Source organism: Pan troglodytes, chromosome 17 (genome assembly GCF_028858775.2).
Source record: "Pan troglodytes isolate AG18354 chromosome 17, NHGRI_mPanTro3-v2.0_pri, whole genome shotgun sequence".
Taxonomy (NCBI): domain Eukaryota; kingdom Metazoa; phylum Chordata; class Mammalia; order Primates; family Hominidae; genus Pan; species Pan troglodytes.
The window spans coordinates 72,482,973-72,490,306 of NC_072415.2; the positions used below are offsets into that span (position 1 = coordinate 72,482,973).

A 7,334-nucleotide genomic window follows, 5' to 3' on the forward strand; every position below is an offset into this window, starting at 1 on the left:
AGCCCAGCTCTTGCTGGGGAAGAAGAGGGTTCTTTCTGGGGTCTCCCTCTGGCTCCCTGTGTACTCTTTTATCCCTGGCATCTGGGAAGCGGAGTCCTTGTCCCCTTTCAGCTACTAATTAGCTTTGGGATCCTGGAGAAAATGACTTTTCCTTCTGCTTCCTCATTAAAAACAAAACAAGGCCAGTCGTGGTGGCTCACTCCTGTAATCCCAGCACTTTGGGAGGCTGAGGTGGGTGGATCACCTGAGGTCAGGAGTTCGAGATTAGCCTGGCCAACATGGTGAAACTCTCTACTAAAAATACAAAATATTAGCCAGGCATGGTGGTGGGCGTCTGTAATCCCAGCTACTCCAGAGGCTGAGGCAGGAGAATCGCTTGAACCCGGGAAGCGGAGGTCGCAGTGAACCGAGATCACGCCGCTGCACTCCATCTCAAAAACAAACAAAAACAAGCAAACAAGCAAATGGGCAAACATTTAACTGAGTGATTTCTCAGGCCCCTTCAGGGCTTGGCTAGGAGGTCAGATGGCCTTGGCTGGGCCATCCTGGGCTGCTGCAGATGGTGTCAAGGAAGTGAAAGTTCAGATCCTGAAACCGCTGCTCCCTCCCTCAGGCGTGGCCGCAGGCAGTTCCTTGTCCCCATCCCGGGGACACTGCTGACTTTTTAGCTGGTTTCCTTGTTTGGCATCCTCAGAACCATTAGGCCCTGGAGATTTCCAGATGTCTTTTTTAACAATCAGAGCCGGATTTCCTGGGCAATGCCCGCCTCATGCAAACATTCTTATTTTTTATGGCACTGCCCTCAGAATGTGCAGGAATGAGTTCTAAAGGACAACTCTGGCTCGGCCCGAGGCCATGCTTCCATTCCATACACCCCCTCACACAATCTCACTCCAACCTGTGACGCAGGATGGGGTAGAATCATTATTCCCATTTTAGAGATGGGGAAGCTGAGATGCCAAAGCTTGGAATGAACCACCCAAGGTGATACAGCAGCCCTTTGGGGCAGAACTGGAACTAGAACACCCTCATCCCCATTTCTTCTTACTCACCCACCCCAGCTCCAGCTAGCTTAGCTCAGGCTTGGCCCAGGCCCAGTAATCCCGGTTACACAACTGATATCGGGCATGTACTCAGCTAGAGAGTATAAATAGACCCAGTGCCTTGCCGCTGAGAATTTATGATTCAAAAATCACAAGGTTTTACATTGAGTAACCAGATGTCTTTAGAAATATGGCAAAGGAGTAATAGCATAGAAACAGCTCGTTTCTATGACTTTGTTTATTTGTGTGTTTTTAATTTGTCACCTATGTCTGGCAACAACACATTTAGGAAGCTGCCCTAAAAAAAGCTATTCACCAGGGATGACACATTTGTGGCACATGCCCTGAGGAGTCCCTGGGGATGTCTGTGGCACGTTGTGACTCTATCACAGCTCTGCCCACTTAGCCCAGATGAGCCTCAGAATCTTCCCTAATCCAGCACTCTGCCCAGACACGTATCTGACAGGGGATTTCAGCTAGTGAGCCAGATTCGATTTGCTGTCCCTGCCACACATTTCAGGCTGCTTATTCCAGGAAATGTGAAATTCAGGTTGTTTGCCCTTTCAGGGAGCTGCAGCCTGGTAACCTTACTCTTCTCTCCATTCACACCCCCACCCCACCCCGCAAACAAGCACTAGGGGCAACGAGCTGCTAGGAAGTGCTAAGCACAGCTTAAAACAGAAGTTACACACCTGAGGTCTGTAAAACCTCGGCAGAAGTGGCCGCAGTTGACTGTGGAAATTATTTCATTGGTAAAGCACTCCTTCCTGAATCCTTCCCAGGATTCCTGGGCGGATGTTCTTTGTGAAGCCCCCTCCCCCAGCCAGAGATCCTCATGTGCCTCATCGCCTTGAGAATCGCAGCTGTCTTGAAGATCTTTCCTATTTCTGGGAGGACTGAGTCTTGAAGGTGGAGTCAAGTCGTTTGGAAATGATTTATGTGGACATTTCGGCCGGGGTGAGTGGTGAGGGAGGAACCCTGAGCGCCAGCCACACTCTTTACCCTTCCTAGGACGTCCAAGTCGCATACCCGTTAAGTTAGTCCGTCTTAAAGGTCAACATGGGGTAAGTCCGGGATTAGGACCTGAAAGGAGCCATGAGCCCTGTGCTGGGCTGAGTTGCATTCCCCCAAAATTCCACGTCCACCCAGAACCTCAGAATACAGCCTCATTTGGAAACAGGATCTTTGCAGATGTAATTAAGGGGGGAGATGTGATCACACTGGATTAGGGTGAGCCCTCAATCCAATGAGAGTGTCCTCATAAGAGAGGGAAAGGGACGCACAGAGACACGGAGAAGGCCAAGTGGCGACGGAGGCAGAGACCAGAGGGATGCTGCTCCAAGCCCAGGCGGGCCGAGGAAAAGGCAGGGGACGATTTTCCCCTGGGACCTTCGGAAAGAGCATAGCTCTGCCAACACTTTGATGTTTGGACATCTGACCTCCAGGACTCTGACACATACATTTCTGTTATTTCAAGCCACCCAGTTTGTGGTCATCGGTTCCAGCAGCCTTCTCAAACTAATACACTTTCCAAATAATATACCTGCTCCCAAGTCTTCACTCAGGTTCTGCTCTTGGGAGAGAGGAAACCCAAACTAAGACAGTAGGTATAAATACCCTCATATTACAGGTGAGGAAACTGAGGCACGGCTTCACTCACAAAGCAGCTGTGGGACCCAAGCACCCAGCAGCTATGTTGGGGCTCAGATGAGGCTGAGTCCATTCTCTACGCTGTCTGCTGTGGCGCATCAGTGATTCTGAATGTAAACTGAAGGCCTACGGCAGCTTTGTCAGCCAGCAGCCAAGCAAATGACCCGAGAAAAATGGGGGCAATCACAGGCTACTTGGTGCTGGAAATGGGGTCATTAAAACATAAAATTATCAGACCCTTTTGTAAACAATGGTTGCCGTGAGAAAGCCCATGAGGCAGTAGGGGGTGGGGAACTAATCTCTTTCTTTACACCTTGGGGAAGCAGACCTTCAACAGGCTCAGTCACCAGGTCCTTTGTCACATGCATGGTCATTGGTTGGGAAGATTCAGTTAATCAGGGCACTTTGCCTGAGAAAATTGTTTTAACAATTTTTTTTTCTTTTTTTTATTATTATTATACTTTAAGTTTTAGGGTACACGTGCACAATATGCAGGTTAGTTACATATGTATACGTGTGCCATGCTGGTGTGCTGCACCCATTAACTCGTCATTTAGCATTAAGTATATCTCCTAATGCTATCCCTCCCCCCTCCCCCCACCCCACAACAGTCCTCAGAGTGTGATGTTCCCCTTCCTGTGTCCATGTGTTCTCATTGTTCAATTCCCATCTATGAGTGAGAACATGCAGTGTTTGGTTTTTTGTCCTTGCGATAGTTTACTGAGAATGATGATTTCCAGTTTCATCCATGTCCCTACAAAGGACATGAACTCATCTTTTTTAGTGGCTGCATAGTATTCCACGGTGTATATGTGCCACATTTTCTTAATCCAGTCTATCATTGTTGGACATTTGGGTTGGTTCCAAGTCTTTGCAATTGTGAATAGTGCCGCAATAAACATATGTGTGCATGTGTCTTTATAGCAGCATGATTTATAGTCCTTTGGGTATATACCCAGTGATGGGATGGCTGGGTCAAATGGTATTTCTAGTTCTAGATCCCTGAGGAATCGCCACACTGACTTCCACAATGGTTGAACTAGTTTACTGTCCCACCAACAGTGTAAAAGTGTTCCTGTTTCTCCATATCCTTTCCAGCACCTGTTGTTTCCTGACTTTTTAATGATTGCCATTCTAACTGGTGTGAGATGGTATCTCATTGTGGTTTTGATTTGCATTTCTCTGATGGCCAGTGATGATGAGCATTTTTTCATGTGTCTTTTGGCTGCATAAATGTCTTCTTTTGAGAAGTGTCTGTTCATATCCTTTGCCCACTTTTTGATGGGGTTGTTTGTTTTTTTCTTGTAAATTTGTTTGAGTTCATTGTAGATTCTGGATATTAGCCCTTTGTCAGATGAGTAGGTTGCGAAAATTTTCTCCCACTTTGTAGGTTGCCTATTCACTCTGATGGTAGTTTCTTTTGCTGTGCAGAAGCTCTTTAGTTTAATTAGATCCCACTTAACAATTAATAGCTAGGAAAAAAACACGAAGGTACTTTTTCCCATTGTTTGATATGTTTTTCAACATAATATTTCTTACTATTTTTTGAGAGCTTCTGAATACAACCCATATTTCATCTTCAGGGATAAAAATCCTCAAATCTTCTTGCCTTTTCCTTAATTTATAATTATTACTGAAAATAATAGAAAAGCATTAGCAACCTGGCCGGGCACAGTGGCTCACGCCTGTAATCCCAGCACTTTGGGATGCCGAGGCGGGCGGATCATGAGGTCAAGAGATCGAGACCATTCTGGCCAACATGGTGAAACACGGTCTCTACTAAAAATACAAAAATTAGCTGGGCATGGTGGTGCACGCCTGTAGTCCCAGCTACTCAGGAAACTGAGGCAGGAGAATGGCTTGAATGTGGGAGGCGGAGGTTGAGAGAGCCAAGATTGCGCCACTGCACTCCAGCCTGGAGACAGAGCAAGACTCTGTCTCAAAAAAAAGAAAAGAAAAGAAAACCATTAGCAACCATGTTGTATGTTTACACAGACTTTAATTACTAATCAATAGTTCTTTACTCTCTTTGGTAAAGAAAAATACCTTTCCCAGCTGGGCGCAATGGCTCGTGCCTGTAATCCCAGCACTTTGGGAGGCCGAGGCGGGTGGATCACCTGAGGTCAGGAGTTTGAAACCAGCCTGGCTAACATGGTGAAACCCCATCTCTACTAAAAATACAAAATTAGCCGGGCATGGTGGCAGATGCCTGTAATCCCAGCTACTTCGGAGGCTGAGGCAGGAGAATCCCTTGAACCTGGGAGGCAGAGGTTGCAGTGAGCCAAGATCGTGCCACTGCACACCAGCCTGGGCAACAAGAGCGAAACTCCATCTCAAAAAAGAAAAAAAGGGGAAAAAAAGGAAAATACCTTTCCCAATTAACCAGTGTCCTTGTTGATGATTATTTTAATCTCCATGGCATTGTTTACTCCCCTTTGGTGGCCAAGGGAGAAGCCATTTTCAGAGGACTGATAGATTCCAGGCACAGCAATCACCTGGTCCCTGGGCTTCCCAGCTGGCAGGGCTGGCATTTGGGAAGATGAGGAATGGTGTGATCCACAGGAGCAGGCTGAGAAGGTGGCCGGGCAGAGCATCTGATCCCAGCGTCTGACACCAGTGGCCCATTCCCTCCACCTTCGCCGGGGCAAAGCCCACTTGTGCCTCGTGTATTTGCCTCTTGGTTCCTAGTCCTCTCTAAGAATCACTCTGAGGCACTGCTGAGCTGAGGAATCTCTGCACCAGATGTCATGGGATCCATTCAACCTGCAGAGGATAAAATGCAGATAGAGGAAGGTGGTCTCTGAGTTGGAAGAGAAGACGCTGAGGCCTCCAGGTGCAGGTTTTAAGGAAAGGCGGTATATTAATATTTCATGCCATGCCACACAAAGGGTCTGCTGACCCGGGTGGATTGAAGTCTTGTGACTGCCTGGTAGGCTCTACTACCTATCTCATAAACAGAAGGTGCTAAACAGAGGCACAGAACCTGGCTGAATTGTTGCTACCAGCTAAAATGGGTTCTAGACCGCCGAGACCGCATCTGCCCGGCGAGCACAGAGCCTTGTCCCTTGCCACTCTGCCGCCCATCCACACCTGCCGCCAGTTCACCATGGATGATGATACTGTCACCCTCGTCATCAACAATGGCTCTGGCATGTGCAGGGCTGGCTTCGCAGGCGACAATGCTCTCCAGGCCATCTTCCTCTCCATCATGGGGCACCCCAGGCACCAGGGTGTGATGGTGGGCATGGGTCAGAAGGACTCCTACGTGGGCAACAAGGGCCCAGAGCAAGAGAGGCATTCTGACCCTGAAGTACTGCATCGAGCATGGCATCGTCACCAACTGGGAGGACATGGAGGAGATTTGGCTCCACACTTTCTACAGTGAGCTGCATGTGGCTCCTGAGGAGCACCCCCTGCTGCTGACCGAGGCCTCTCTGAACCCCAAGGCCAACCACAAGAAGGTAAACCAGATCATGTTTGAGACCTTCAACACCCCAGCCATGTATGTGGCCATCCAGGCCTTGCTGTCCCTGTAAGCCTCTGGCCATACCACTGGCATCGTGATGGACTCTGGTGATGGGGTCACCCACACTGTGCCCATCTACGGGGGGGTATGCCCTCCCCCACACCATCCTGCATCTGGACCTGGCTGGCCCAGACCTGACTGACCACCTCATGAAGATCCTCACCGAGCGCGGCTACAGCTTCACCACCACGGCCAAGCGGGAAATCGTGCATGACATCAAGGAGAAGCTGTGCTATGTCGCCCTGGACTTTGAGCAGGAGATGGCCATGGTGGCCTCCAACCCCCTGCTGGAGAAGAGCTAGGAGCTGCCAGGTGGCCAAGTCATCTGCAACGAGCAGTTCCGCTGCCCTGAGGCACTCTTTCAGCCTTCCTTCCTGGGCATGGAATCCTGTGGCATCCATGAAACTACCTTCAACTCCATCATGAAGTGTGACATGGACATCTGCAAAGACCGGTACGTCAACACAGTGCTGTCTGGCGGCACCACCTTGTACCCTGGCATCGCCGACAAGATGCAGGAGATCAGCGGCCTGGCTCCAAGCACGATGAAGATCAAGATCGTTGCTCCTTCTGAGCGCAAATACTCCATGTGGATTGGCAGCTCCATCCTGGCCTCGCTGTCCACCTCCCAGCAGATATGGATCAGCAAGCAGGAGTATGACGAGTCCAGCCCCTCCATCGTCCACCACAAATGCTTCTAGGCGGACTGTTACTTAGTTGCGTTACACCCTCTCTTGACAAAACCTAACTTGAGCAGAAAACAAGATGAGATTGGCATGGCTTTATTTGCTTTTTTGTTTTTTATGGTTTTTTTTTTTTGGCTTGACTCAGGATTTAAAAACTGGAACGGTGAAGGTGACAGCAGTTGGTTGGAGCAAGCATCCCCCGAAGTTCTACAATGTGGCCGAGACTTTGATTGTACATTGTTCTTTTTTTTTTTTTTAATAATCATTCCAAATATCGTGAGATGCATTGTTACAGGAAGTCCCTTGCCCTCCTAAAAGCCACCCCGCTTCTCTTTAAGGAGAATGGCCCAGTCCCCTCCCGAGTCTACACAGGAGGTGATAGCATTGCTTCATGTAAATTATGTAATGCAAAACTTCTTTAATTTTTGC

The 7,334-nt window shown here is 48.7% G+C and overlaps 1 pseudogene; it reads left to right on the top strand.

Moving 5' to 3' along the window:
• Positions 1-5,048: 5,048 nt before the first annotated feature.
• LOC468561 (actin, cytoplasmic 1-like) lies at positions 5,049-7,132 on the top strand (annotated as a pseudogene).
• The last annotated feature ends 202 nt before the right edge of the window (positions 7,133-7,334 follow it).